This window comes from Nipponia nippon, unplaced genomic scaffold (genome assembly GCF_047370975.1).
Source record: "Nipponia nippon isolate SJK-2023a ecotype South Korea unplaced genomic scaffold, ASM4737097v1 scaffold_5, whole genome shotgun sequence".
NCBI classification, from domain to species: Eukaryota; Metazoa; Chordata; class Aves; order Pelecaniformes; family Threskiornithidae; genus Nipponia; species Nipponia nippon.
The window spans coordinates 4,105,157-4,120,356 of record NW_028262369.1 but is presented as its reverse complement, the minus strand read 5'-3'; the positions used below and the strand labels follow the sequence as shown (position 1 = coordinate 4,120,356).

The 15,200-nt window shown below is 39.2% G+C and overlaps 1 protein-coding gene across 3 annotated transcripts in view; it reads right to left on the bottom strand.

Annotated features, from left to right (window-relative positions):
- GRIN2A (glutamate ionotropic receptor NMDA type subunit 2A) overlaps window positions 1-15,200 on the bottom strand; it is a 195,232-nt gene that overhangs the window by 24,738 nt on the left and 155,294 nt on the right. The window lies entirely within an intron of this gene.

The window sequence follows — 15,200 nt, the reverse complement described above, 5'->3', positions numbered from 1 at the left end:
ACTTCTTTTGTCCTTGATGTTAGGACCCTGTTGAATATCATATGGATTCTTTGATATCATTAATTACATATCCTGCTCTGCTGTATCTAAAATTAACAAAAGGCATCTATTTTAGTGAGGGGAAAGTAGGACACATAGTTTTGCATTTCTATTTTAAGGGATGCTGTTAAAAAATACTGAGCAGGAGAAACCAAGCTACAAAATATCTTGCCCTGTTATCTTTGTATCTTTGCTCTCAAAATGGAGAATAAACACCATGAGAAGCAAAATGATCTCCAAAACCAACAGAAATTACAATAGAGAATTTAGAATTGAAACAACAATAACCAATTAGCTTATTTAAGATACTGAATGAGACTGAAAACGTGACTTCACTGGTTTTCCACACACACTCTGATGTCTCTTTCCAAAAATAAACAATGAAGGTGGAGGTTAAGTCCTTGCTAAGACAGAGGAAGGTATTGGAGCCTATCTGATAGAGCTATCTAAATCCTGCTTAAAAATTACAGAAAATATTTCTTCATGATTCGCAGTTCCAAACATTAGTTTTGTACCTAAAGCACAGCAGGAATAAGGGAACTTCTTGCGGGAAGTTCGAGCCTTTCAGCCCATCTACCTAAAAATGTAAGAATGGGATAATCCCGTTCTCTAAGGTATACAGGGAACGCAACAAAATAGAGGAAAACAAAATCAGTAAGGAAAGGAAAAGAGGGAGTGTCCTTCAGGGATGATTTTTAAGAAGCACTGAAAAACAAGAGTTAGAAGAGACAGGTACATGGCTATTTCACAAATGAAGCCAGTACAAGTGCATATACAAGAAGAGGAGGCCATTTGGAAGGACAATCACTTGCCAGCAGTAGACGTCAATCAAAGACAAGACATTTTTATGCCTACAGACATTCATAGGCAATCTTTAAAGGGAAAAAGATAAAACTTAAGTTTATTTCGTATTGCTGCCCTCATCTGCAGCCAAAACCTTTAAATTAAAATTTCTACCACTTGCACAAGACTAGCAGAATACAGAGGCAATAGGAAAAAACTATCATCTCAGCCCAAAACCAACCTAAATGACGCACTAAAACAACGTTATTGTGTCCCCCAGTAACACACTCTCCCTTTTCAACATCTTTGCCCATCCCATACGAGGCAGAGGAACAAGGAGGACACAGATACACCATCGGCTTCCCAGGTTGGTGTAGGAGGAGTCTTCACCCTGTCACCCGCACTGGCACTGCAGTTCCCAGGCACCGCTGGCACTGCCTGCTCTGCCTTTGAAGAGCCACAACGCCTTACTTTGGAGCACTGCTAAAAGTCTCTGATGGGATGCAAATGACCGAGGCTGGCAAAATACCACTCATAAACAGTTGGGACCAGTCTTCATGGAAAGGGAATTATAAAAACAAATTAATTGTGGCACAAACAGGTACAAGAGCATCAACTTCAATTACATTGTATCAGTATGTACCTGTTGTGAACTCTGGTTGAAATTTTGGTATCACACTTGCCACTAGCTTAAATCAGCTTATGTTGATAAAGCTTTTCACTTATATCCACAGAACAGAGCAAGACCTAGGCATATCAGATTTTGGCTACTGACAGGAAAAAAAAAACAATGCACACTTTCATGCATGACATATTTCAATGTTCTTAAATAATCAATCAGAGATTCATACAGAACCTTAGCTTTTGCAGAACTCTAGATCAGATAGCAAAAATGTGGCACTAAAAAATACCCCTATCCATCTCACGTTAAACCAAGAGAAATACCAGGAGAGCACGAGGTTGTTGGATTTTGTCTGCTGTCATGAAAAAGTGAAGAGTGACTTTCCTGTCACTACTTACTGTACTTTATTGCTTCCCTTCAAGGATACTTACCCCAACAGTCACCATTAAAGTCATCAAATTGGAATTTAGTGAAGTAGTTAATTTAGAAAAAGTACAGGTGGCTCATGCAACCATTAACAGAAATAGCTGGGCCATCATTTCCTTTGGTTTTCCACTCTTCCCTAAAATTTAGTTGGTGCAATGCTCAGCTTAAAGTCAGCTTAGCTCCATTAATGCCAAAAGGCTGACTCTCTCCTTCCTTTAAATGGTTAAGTTAACATGGAGATAACAATTGCTAAACAGCTGGTAGGTGATGTGTCACAAATTCAATCTGGAAATACAATATGGCTGGCTACCTAGCACTGAGGGTAACTAAACTGGAAACAGCCAAGAGGGTGTTGGAGTGCTGCCCAAGCCTGCAGTCTTCAACACAAGACCAGCCAGTTTTCTAAATGATGTGCTTTGATGCAGCGCTTCGGAGACAATCTTTGGTTGTGTAGAGAGAAAGAACAAAAATCCATCCTTTGGGTAAGCACACAAGGGACAAAAAGAAAACTGCTTGCCGTACCCTCAAGATACTTGTAACATTTCTGATCTACAGCAGACAATTGCCATAATCAATACAATCCAACCTCATGCTTTCAGACCTCTGCAGTTATCTGTGGGGAAGGAAGGATGCTGCCCCTCTCAGCAGATGCCTTTGGCCCAGGCAAGGGATTGGAAGGTAATGCTCCTCTCTGTGGATGCAGACACTGCTGCAACCAGCCGACCTAAGTTAAAATACACTCTAGAATTTGTCATCTGTTTATTCTGGGATTTATAGCTTTGCAATGTAAGCATATAAAACACATGCTGGTAAACACAGAGAAAATATAAAAAGAGTCAGCTATTCTTCTGTCAAAACAGACTCAGTCAGAAATACAGAGGAAAAAGATATCTTTGCTAAAGACTCCAGGGCAAAAGCCTTGTGCTACCTCAGAAATCATGCTCTTCATATGCAGCTTGCCTCCTTAGTTATTGAGCAGTGTAGTAAAACCCTGGGACAGAAAGACAAGGCACAATCACAGTTTCACTCGCTTGCTGTGGACCCACCTCCCCAGCTTCCCAGAGTCTGGCATCAGCTCCAGTGGGTACACACAAGGAAAGCAGGTTCTGAAGATGCAGAAGGCTTTACTCGAGGTTTTTCTCTGTGCTACTTCTATAAGGTCACAATAAATCTCATTACACAATCGATTCAAAAACATGAGGTACTTTCTTGACAGATGCCGAGTGCTGAAAGGTTCTGCTATCAGTTGCTGCCCAATGCCTGAATTGTAAATCAAAGAGTTGATTGCCCTGAAAAAGTCTTGCTGTCTGCAAATACAAACTCATATTCAGAATATATTTTCACCATTTCCAACATAAATCTTATAACCTCTCAAGGCTTAAATTATCTCATCATCATGTGCTGATTACAGAAGTACTACTCCTTGCAAAGCAAAGCTTCAGAACATGATGTATCCCTGCAGCGTGGGCAGGGAGTAACAAGCCATGACTGAAGCTCTCAGATGTTAGGGCACCCAACTCTTCCATCACTAGGAGGTGAATTCCTGACACTTTGAATTTTTAAGAACTTACAGACAACTTTAAACATTCCTCAATAAGAGTTTCCAAAAACTGAGACAGCAAAATCTGGGCAAGTCCGAAAATTTGACCCCGAGTTGTTTGCAAAGACGGCAGCAAGTGTAAGCTCTGGAAGAAGACCAAGCGGGCATTTGCGCAGGCCAGCAGGCTGCCGGGGCTGCCGAGGACTTTCCTTCCTGCTACGTCTGCGTGGGGAAAGCCACATCTGCTGTTTTGCTTGGCCCTGATGGAAAAGCCAGGCTGCGTGCGCGGCAGTGACTGCTGGACCCAGTAGCCCATCCTTGTCTTGTCATTCTCAAGGCAGGACTGGCAAGCTTGGATCTGTGCTCCAGCTCACCCTTTTCTTCTTTCTCTTCTTTTTCTACAGACGGACTGGCAAGCCCCAGGATCTTTGTTCTTGTGGCAGCAAAATTCAACTGTTCTACACAGCGAGAAGCTTTGTATTGGTCAGAGTGCTGACCACTCTGCTATTTAAGTTACATATTCACTGTAAAACAGCTTACGCACACTGAGTACAGCACCTCACATCAAGAAAGGCTCAAAGCCTCTTGCAAACCTTAGTCATGTAAAAATGAATCAATTAACTTGTCATTTCAGTGCAGCCACTTCAGGGGGCGAAAAGCTTTGTCACGTTGTGTAGGTTTAAATAAACTGCTAAGAATTACTAGAAAGATGAAAAAGAACTATAGAAACTGGAATGCAGCAAGCCCCAAGATTTATAACGGCCATGAACTAGCCAAACGCGCCAGGCATCTTCAATGAATGCAGAGGAACAGGACTACAGTGTTATGACTCATCCGAGCAACTGGCAGGTTTCTAAATTTCCTCGGAACTACCAATAATCCTGGGTAGGAGCGAAAATAAACATTTTAGAATATTTATATAAGAGAGACTACAAAGGCAAATGTCCTTCATTACCTAGCAAGCACAAAGAGGAAAGGGGGCAGGGAGAATTTTAGCTCACACAGCATAGGAGAACATCAGATGTTATAAAATTAAGAATTGGAATAGTTCTAAAAAAACCCAAAACAGCATTACTGAATATAATAATTTGAAGTGGGAGATCTGTGAAAAACAAATGTGGACAGTCTTGTACCTAAACGTTTATAAGTCACCAAGAAGTGTAAGAGTTGAAAAATCAGAATAGCTGTTGCAAAAACCCATTCTCTAAAGTGTTGTTGTATGCATTCAAAAATGCCTGTGTAAAGAAAATTAAAGTTAGAGGAAAAGGTATGGGTAAGTAATTTCAGAAAAGCTGAAAACACTTCCCTATAATTTTACCCATCTTTATTATTGGCACGTACTTTCCATCAAATTCCTATGATGAAAATTGAAAAGCAGGATTAGAAACATGCTCCTTTATTAGCCATAGCTTCTTCCTCAACAACAGAAGTATAGCTGACTTTGCTTCCTTAACCAACTACATGATCCTTCAGCGATTTTGTTTTCTTGATGGAAGAAGAGGGAAAAATCTAAAATGGCAATCTGCTCAGTAGTTCTGGAGCCACAAGCAGTAATCCAGCACACCAGAAATCAACCTCTTTCAGTTACTTTGTGTCCTGCTATGACCTGTGTCGTAGTATTCAGAAAATGAGAGGGATGCTTTAACATAGTCCTGTTTATTTACATTCTTCTATTTTACTGCCAAGCACTGGAGTCCATGGAACAAATGATATTGTGTTTCCATTGAGGATCAGAGAACCCGGAGCATGACTGAAGTCACTTCCCAGTTCTCAACTACCGCCGTAAATCCAAACACACAATACCTACAGCAGAATTAATTTCTCGCTAAAGCAGGTACCATTTGGTGCAGTGTTCATCTGTCAGATCCAGGACATTAACTTCAGAATCAATTTTTCTCACTCTCATTTCTTTATGTTTTCTAACACCCCAAGTATGTTCTTTTCATGGCCAGACAAAAGCTGTGTACTATTACTTACACAGATTTGACTTACACAAAACCAGAATGCATGTAATATATGAAGTGCACCATTGTAGCAATTTGCTTGCACTGCATTTTGCTGTAAACAGCTGTATCGTAATGACTTTTCTACATTATTTTTGATGAAGAGTTTTAACTCAAATATGCTCCTTCTGGGGGTTGTTCTGGAAACGTAAAGGTCAACTACATATTTAAGAATAATTATTCATTATAAATTATATAAATTTTATTCTGAGGAAAGATAGTTAATGAAAACAGATCTATTTTTGAAATTTGCCTCGCTGACTTAAAAAAAGCGAAGTGATGTTATTCCTCAAATTTGGTGGTAAATAAATGCAAAAGAGACTACAAAGATTATTACATAGCAAGTGTCATACCTGTTTACTAAGGCTCCAGACATGTCTTTTGAAAGCAGAATATTTGAAATTACTGTCTTATTACAAATATCAGACTGCAAGTCAGTGAATCCTCAAACAATACTTCCACCTTCGCCCTCCCCTCTTTACTCCCACCCCCATCATCAAGAGCACTTTTACCTACTAAAGCTTTGTCTCCTAAATGTAATTTCAGAGAGGCACAGCTCATTTTCAAAACATTATGCAAAGCCCCGCTGCTTTTCAGCTGTTTTGATTTTTAAAATAAATTGCAGAATCTGCAGAATAGATGCCTTACATGACCCTTAAAGTTGCATTTATAATTTGGTATTAGGCAAAAAACTGGTATCCACTTAAGGCTAGAATAAACATAAGCATATATTTCAGAGATCATCAATACCATTGCTGGGAATGCAGCAAGTGCAAAAATACTGGCTTTAAAATATGATGGATTTACATGACAGATTTACAGATGTACTACAAATTCATTAATTTACATTTTATCCCTTCTTTATCCACAGAAGGGATAAAAGAAAGTATGTCAAGAGTACACAATGAGAGAGACAACGTCATTTGTGCATCTCTAAAGCTGTGTCCAGGGGATCGAGTGCCAAAAGGTCACTATGGAATGACGCAGCAATCAAAGGGAAAGAAGGCTGCTCTGAAGACGAGGCTTCAATGAAAGTGCTCTAAAGTGACACTTTGATATTGCTGGAGCAAGAGAAGCAGACATTTAACCTTTAGCAGGAAGGACTGATGACTTCTTTTACCCAGTTTTGACTAAAATGCATTTCAGGTTATCTGATGGCACTTCATCACCAGCAGTGACTTTATTTTTTAGCACATACTCAAATAGCTCCACGCAGATGTTAAGTTCACATACACTGGATGGATTTCTTGACATCTTGACATTGCCAATTCATTAGGGGAAAATTTAACAACCAACCCCCTGCAACAACGCAGGTTAGCAAAGTTTAACCCAGTTAAATGATGAACTCATTAGCAGGGAATGAGCTTTCGACTTTTCTCCCAGCTCAAACTGTCCTCGCTTCAATCTTCACACAGAAACTGCAGACACAAGATTCGACAGAGCAAGCTCTGACAAACATTAACACCATTGTGAGAGATTGTGGAGGCTTCACCTCACCTGTCAGAGGTGACATTCCTACATCACTTGGCTGTGGTTACCTGAGCGGGCATATTCACCCTCCTTTCTCACAGGCGCTCCCATTCACCACCCCTCTCCACTCACCTTCCCAGTCCCTATAACATTTCCCTTAGCAACAAAATAATGGAAAATTTAGCATGCCTTTATGATTAATTTATACAGCGGAATAGTGTCCCACTTCAAGTCTCAGAAGCCAAGCAATGAAATACTTGCAAAGCGTCAATTTATCAAAACACAAAATTTGAAAAGTTGAGGAGAGGGAATATATTTTTAGATTAAAGGTTTTGTCCCAGTTACAATAGCATAATGAAGGATAAATTCAGCACATTTCACCAAGCACCTGATCTCATCCCCAAATCAAATGAATACTAAAACTCAGAATAGCTTCTTCTCAAAAGAAGAGGGGTTAGATAGGCTAGAGCTACTTCGACCTGTTCATTTTAGTTCCAGGTACTTTGTAATAATTAAAGACATTAGATAGATAACTGCATTACCTAAAAAATGGTAATATAGACACAGGAGATAACCTTTTTTCAAAAAAATCAGAAGAGCACTCAGGTACTGAGTAAAGGAATTAGAAATAAATTACTATAAACCATTTTTTTTTCCCTAGAGGCAAGTTGCTATGGATCAGCTGAACAGGAGAGTCAGGGTTGGTTTTTTTTTTTTCTTAAAAAAAAAAAAAAAAAAAAAAGGCAGTGCATTTATCTTATGCCACGAAGAAATTCCTGAAAATGTGACCCAGCTTAAAAGGAGATGATGATGTCTGCTTCTGTTTATAGGTAACTTGAAACTATTGAGGTACGAGCTTCCCCAGACATTTCAATGAGTGCCGCCTTAGATCCCAACAACCCTCTAAATGCCAATATTAGTATTTGCCTGTTCTTCTAACAGCCAGCCTCCCCCAGAAAGTCCCCTGAACAGCACATTAAGTTCTATCAGTCAGTTATTTATTTTGACTTTTTAACACATGTGGAAGAAATACAGGAATGTGAGAATAACTGCATTTCCTGAAAGGACGGCAAGTGATGGGGAAACAGGCATCAGCCATCAGAAAAACTGATGCCAGAAAATCCTGCCACAAATGGAAATGCCATAGGAAGCCTTTATCTCTGTGCTGCCAGCTTGGTAGCACTTTGTAGTCCAAACCCTGCACTCCGCTCACTTCGGCAGTAACGCTAGCAGTAAAAGCAGGAAAGCTATGCTGATTCAGTCACACGTTTCTTTTAAGCTATTAGATTGGAGAATTGATATTTTAGCGAACAGAAAAACGTGCCTAGAAGGAACAGCAAATTTGAATGTTTTCATATCTCTGCAGTCTTTCAGCACAAATAGCAGGTGCCCAGTTGCAAACCAGCTTTCCCATTCCTAGCTTGGGCGACTACAGTTGTAACATCAACTGAAAATCATTCCCCTCAGAGTCCAATACCAAAATGAATATTAGAATGAGCATTGAAACAAATATTAGATGGAAGTCCAAAAGAAAGCATCATAATTTAAATTGAAATTAAGTTACCCCCACCATCTGATGCCAAAGTAAGTGAAGCTATTGAATGCAGAAGTTGCCTGAATCTGGTCAACCTGGAGAGAAAATACTGAATGGGCCAAACTGTTTAGCAGAGATTTCTTTTTTACAGAATGTCAGGAAGAAAATCGTTACTCACATTATTAGCTCCTTCAGATGGTTTTAAGGAAAGCGTATCTGTATTTGTACAATAATTTAGTACTTACTGTCAAAATTGATAAGGATAAATAGGCATTCTGGAGCATGGCAAACATCTCGCTCTCCCAGGTAGTTTTGGATCTTTGTTCAGTGCTGTTTGACTTACAAGTTCCCCAGAGGTATATATGGTTAGGAATACCTGTACATGGGCAGTAGACCCTCACTGTTGACTTAGGTCCCGATAATGATGACACTGGCAAACAACAGATGCTTAAGGAGGAATAAAAGAAATAAGGCATGTATGGATGCTAACGTCCCTGAATATATTTTCTTGGCTTCAGATGAATGGATATTTCATGAGCTACAGGCTGCATTAAGCCCCATCATGTTTAACAGCTGCCAAGCTCTTCACCTTCCACCACTTCCTTCAGCTTCTTTCTGAGCTTGCTTTAATTTTGGTATTCACAACACCTGATCTCCAGAATGTAATTATGCCAATTTAACTCTACAAATGCAATATTCTATCAATCACTACTGACCTTTACAAAGGCCTGGTGCCAAACAGGGAAAAGAGAGAGAGAGAGGAGAGAGCGAAGAGGAGAGACCGACTGATGTTCAGTTTTACTTAAACAAAAAACACTCAAGTGGCCTACAGTTGTGATTATTTCAAGTTGTCAGCACTAAAGAGTACTACAGAACAAAAATTTCTGAAAGTATTTTACATCTCTATTTCCACTCCAGCTACGAGGCAGAAAGTATGCAGACATAAAATATGATACTCCATATACGATTTACAGCAAAAGTTGCCTGAACTCATCAGTGCTTCAGATGTGGTCTAGCTCGGTTTCATTTGACTGAGAAAATTAAAGTTCAGTTCAGCCCTTTTCTAAGGAGTTCCCATGGTCCTGTCTCATGGCTCTATTGAATTTTTTATTTTGTCTTTCAGACCAGCTGCAGAAATGGATGTTTCTAAGCATCAGCCTCCAAAAATGTCCAGAAGTTATATCCAGGAAAATGGTCTAGTGGGTGCCTTTGTACGGAAGTAGAGCAATCCAGGAGCTAGTTAAATCAGTCCTCTAAGCTATTTTATATTCCTGACCATTAGTTCTAGGTACCATTCATAGTGAATTATCTGAAATATTAATTTCTCATCTTTTGTCACACATTCACATTTTGGATTTATCACCCCCTTAAAGGAATGATCACCTGGCACAATAATTTGCCCTTCCAGGGTCTCACAAAAATCTTTTAAATTAATATCCTATAGATCTGATGAAAATATGGACAGTAATTTTCTTAAACATTTCTCCTTAACGAAAAAACATTTAGAGATACAAATTGGATTCATCACTCAGTACTTTCCTTTTTTCTTTAAAAAAAAAAAGGCTGATTCCTATCTTTATAATATAAGTTTTGTTGTAGTAACAGCAGATGCAGACTCAGGAAAATATTTTTCCAATCACATGTGAATAAACGAGTTTCAGATTCAGTAGTTTAAACTGGTGAATTCTGAGTATCCCAAAAGATCTCTAAGGCTTTCATACTTTGAAAGACACTTTGAAAGAGAACATCATTCCCTCTTCATTAAGTTCAGTACATACAACAACTACAGGCTGCTGTTTCAATGACATCTTAAAAATGTGACTGGAGCAAGGATCACCCATCTAAAAACTGGTTATTTCGGTTGCTGTATTTGATTTTTTAATCCTGTTTTTGAAGCCTGTGAAAAACACAAAACCCAAGCAGGCTCAGAATAGAGAGCTTTGACGAGCAGGCCATGAGAAAGCAGGAAAACATCATGTTCTTAGAATGACAGCTGGATATTAAGGATTTGATACATTATTTTAAAATTCAGTTGCATAAAGTAGTGCTTGTGCTAAAGCTGTCTTCAGCACAGTTTCTCTCTTCATGTATCATAATAGGCATCCAGGCGGGTTGCAAGCAATAAATTTTTACAGATATCTTCCCCTTTCTCCCTCAAACACACTTCAGAGTCAACCATCTCTGGCAATTTCTTAAAAATTTGGAAAAAGAATTGTCATATGTACTGTAATATTAAAAGTCTAAGAAAAGAATGAATATTCTCAATTGCAAACACTGTAAGGTGTTGTCAATCAGAAAAGTCAAAAAAATATCGAGCCACTAGATTAAAAGTTTAAAGATTTATGTCTGCTGAACATTTCTTTGAGTTCCGGTTGCAAGCAGTTGTTATCTGCCCACAAGAATGATGAAGAACTTGTGCTTTTTATGAAAAATTAAAATATATAATTTTTCTCTCGAACAGGTAATTTCTCTCATAGCTTTCCCTCCTCTTTTTAGGTGAAAAGGTATGAACCACAGAAAGTATAAAAACTAGGAAGCTTTTCCTTTGCTGAAAATGTTGATGACAATTTTTCTGTAAAAATACACTGAAAATACTGAAAAAAATACTGAAATTGTTTTTGCATCCAAGTGGCGATGTCAGCTGGCTGCCTAAAAGACAAGTTTGTTCTGTTTTTCACTTTAGGCACACCACCACTTTAATTGACAGACCTAATTAACAGAAGGACCTGCTGGGCACAATCTGAATTGTGTTCCAGCTGACAGCAATGGAGATGTTTGCCTCCTGGTTACGCCTGTGCCAGGCTGCAGAAGCTGCCAGCGCAGCCTCCGACCAGTTCGTATCTGTTCAGCAAATAACAGAGTGTGCAAAGCTGTGAATTGGATACAATTTATAAGCACTGTAAGCACAACATAAATCCAATTCAGGCCAATAAACTTAGAGACAGAGGGTTAAAAGGGCATCAGAGACTTCTAGGGTCTTCTCGTGCACTTCCTCTGCTTAGTATCATAGGATTCTAAAAAAAATACTAATAATCAAACTGTTGTTTTCACATGGGAGAGCGTGCTTGTGGGGAGCAAATAACTCCTCATGCCATTCACACTGTTCAGTTAGATACTTCCAGGTGTTTCTTCTAGCATTATTATTTGTCGTTAATTAAAAAATGCTGAGGACTAGAATCATCCCTATCAAAGGGACTAGCAGCTCGGGACACGCCTGCAGGCCGACAGCATCTTCTCAGGGGACAGCTCAAATTTTACAATCTGAGGCCAGACCTGCCGAGGCTCCGGCAGTACAGAAACGCTATCACCGCGGCATTCTTTCCAAGCGGCTTCGTATTTCCACCAGTATGCCACAGGCGACGAGGGAGTAAGGTATTAAACTTGATGTGTATAAACTACCAAGCGTAGCAATCTTTAACAGGAAGGCAGATGGAGTCCCAAGTAAACTTCAGCATCGAATCCCTGAATATATAGTCACAGCTGTGGCTGTTGTAAATAAAAACTGAAAACCGCTTACGACAGCGAGGGGGTCTGCAGCTGTACCACAAGGGGCTGCTTGCCTGGGGAACACAAGGGATTCATTACTGCAGCTTCCTTGAAACAAGTTGTATTCTCAGCTTTCGGCAATGAAACTGCAATAAAGTCCTCACATCAACATGCTGCTGTAACACAGCATCAGTTAGACCATCTCTTTTCTTGAAAGAAGACAGACACTGCGTGACACTCAGCTGCAGTCCTCATATCCAGGAAAACTAAGGAAGTGAAGAAAAAATTAGATGGATTCATCAGTGATGGGCAATAGGCAAGGGGAAGTTTCCCAACTTATCTCCATATCAAGAAGAGACTCTCCCAATTAAATTTTCTAATTTCAGCCATTAGCAGTTAAATCCCAGACAATATTCCAGTGTAGATGTGCTGGGGAAAAGGTGAGAACATGACATGTATTTCCAGTTTATTGCCATTGCATTTTCTCCTCTTGACAGTTTTACAGCCGCAGAACACTCACACACGGAGAAACACTACATGCAAACTCAACAGCTATGAGCTGATACAACCTACACCAAATAATTACAACAGGTAAGGTTGTTTTGCTTGCAAAAAGATAACATTCTTTAACTATAACCTCTTCTGGAAAAATATAGCAAGGCAAACAGAAGCAAACAAACCCAAACAGCCACTGTAAACATAACGCAATAATTAACTACTTCCTATTCGAAGACTTATTCTCTCTTCAAGAGGCAAAATCAATAGGATCTGTCTCTCTGGTACAGAGGGTTCTAGAAATGTAGATTAATTAAACCCAGTACAGACAGAAATGCTTGCAATGCATTTTTAGAGCTTTATTTGATCAATAAACATCTAAAGAACACAGAGGAGCCACCACGGCTCTAACTGAGCTGGACTTCACCCACCAAGAATACATTAGCTACTGTCTTAAAGACTTTACTCTTCTGAATAATGCTCAGGAAAATAACTGCCATTTCTGTTTTCATTAAGGAAAAGGAACAAAAAACTCTGGAGAATTCCTGAGCTGCTCAGTCCTGCCTGAAGAGCAAGCTGAAGCTCTGCAGGTAGCACAGCACATGTGGTTCAGCTGATCCCTTACACGCGTGAAATTTAGGGAAAAACACCGGTACATTTTTTGACAAGCTTACAAGATCATGCTTACTTTCAGTACTCAATTGCATTGAAGGAGGGACAATATTTTGCCATTTTGAAAAATATTAAGTAGTACTTCAATAACAAGGTGCATGGATTTTTCTCCCTTTTAACAAGGCTGGTTGCAAACTCATACCTTTAACTAATAAATACAGAAAGTTCTGCTGTTGTTCAAATGGTGTTTCGCAGCTTTCTGAGAACTGTATTTGTGAATCTCAGAAATGAGACATTATTGACAAGAGGTAGATATTACTGAGACTTTACAGGGTTTTTTAAATATTTTCAGAAACAAAGGTTGATTTCTTATCAAAGGGGAAAAGACAATGTAGCTGATAAATTTGCCTTCACCGTTGATAGCAACAAGCCTTCACTAGTTAGCAACAAGCCTTCACTAGTTAGATGCAATGAACCCCCCAGGGGGATTCACCTGAAGGAGCAGGGATAATGTCAATGTCAGTATAAAGCAAAAATCTCATTTCCACTTTGATTTGCAGCATTTCCCAGTTGATTCCTTTCTAGAATGATCTTAAACGTTTTCGATGCTAATTGAACAAGATAGATCCAAGCTTATTGCCCATGTAGTGAAGTTGTTTGTTCTAATTGAAAAAAACAAATGCAGATGCTTTCCTTGTAAGTTAATTTCTGAAACACTATTAGCTTCGTCTCTCAAAGATGAAAACAGAAAGGGGCTGGGTATTTTGTTCAAGGCTTCCCAGGCACGGATGTGTGCACACTCATCTCTGCATGTACAGCAATACCCCAACACAAGAGCTCTCTAAACCCTACAGCAGACCAGGAAATAAAGGCCAGAACATCTTTTATTTTATACACGTTTCTATCCGTATTTCTGCCCTTGTGGTTTTTTCCTGGCCACATCAGCGACTGGACTGAAGCAGCTGATTTTTCACTTCTTGTGAGAAAGCAAGATAAAAAACCCAGTTTGTTTTTTAATTTGTTTTCAGAATGAGGAAAGGGGCATGAGCATGTCTCCAACAAAAAAGAAATGTTAGAGAAATCTGTGCATCTGCAGCTTTATGTTCGTCTCCTTCCCACTTTCTCCTTCCAGTTCAACTCAATAACATTATCTATTAAACACGATGGTCCCAGAGACCAAGATATTCCCAATACATCTCAAGAGGCGAAGGCTAATTAAAGCTGATTGAAAGACTTAAGAGTTTGAGATACAGCACCACCAGACTGAACTGTGACAAGAGACTACTTGATAGTTGGATTCTATTCAGACCAGATGCCACCTGTGTACCATTATTCAGTCACTGAGTATTGCCTGATTGCTGGTATTTTTTGCTCCACCTTAAAATTAGAATCAAACACTATATATAAGGAATTAAAGGGGACTAAATCTTATGTCTTCAATTAAGCAAAAGTAGTTTTAAAAGTGAGATTGGAAATACATACAGGTTATACAAACATTCTTCAGGAATAACACAGGTACTATTTATTTTGACTCACAGCAGCAGTTATCAACCAGACAGTCTTTGCAAGTCCTTCCCAGGTCTATAGTCTATGACTCTATAATTACCAGGTAGTTCATCTTCCAAAAGCTGTGCAGAAGCAGCAAGTTTACCATACGTAAGAAAAATTGCTTGTTGTATGCTACCAATGATGAGGATGAAGAAAGAAAAAAGATAAAAGTAGAGGAACAGCTTTGACAAGAGATAAAGATGAAAACAGACAAAATAGCTATAATAAGGTAAGCAGAACCCATACACACTGAAGAGGAAAATAGAAATTATATATTTGCTCGGAAGCATAAGCAGTTTGAGGAAGGAGAGACAGGTCATCCTCAAAAGAGCAGTAGCAACATAGGCTCCATGGAGCAAGATGTATTAAAAATCATGGGATCAAGTGAAGTAGGGAAAGTGAAAGCTGGATCAGGTCTAGATAAGGATGAAAGGGCAAACTTTACATGGGAGAGAGAAACAACCTGGTCAAACAATTCATGAGGGAGAGAGGAAGACGATACAGTGCAGGCACATAAAAATGTGGAAACGGTTATGTATGCTGAGGAACAGAACAGAAAATTCGGTAGAAAAAGTGAAAAATGATGGTTTTGAAGAATATGAGTCTGGAGAAAAAGAAGAGGCAGGCAATTGTAATACGTTA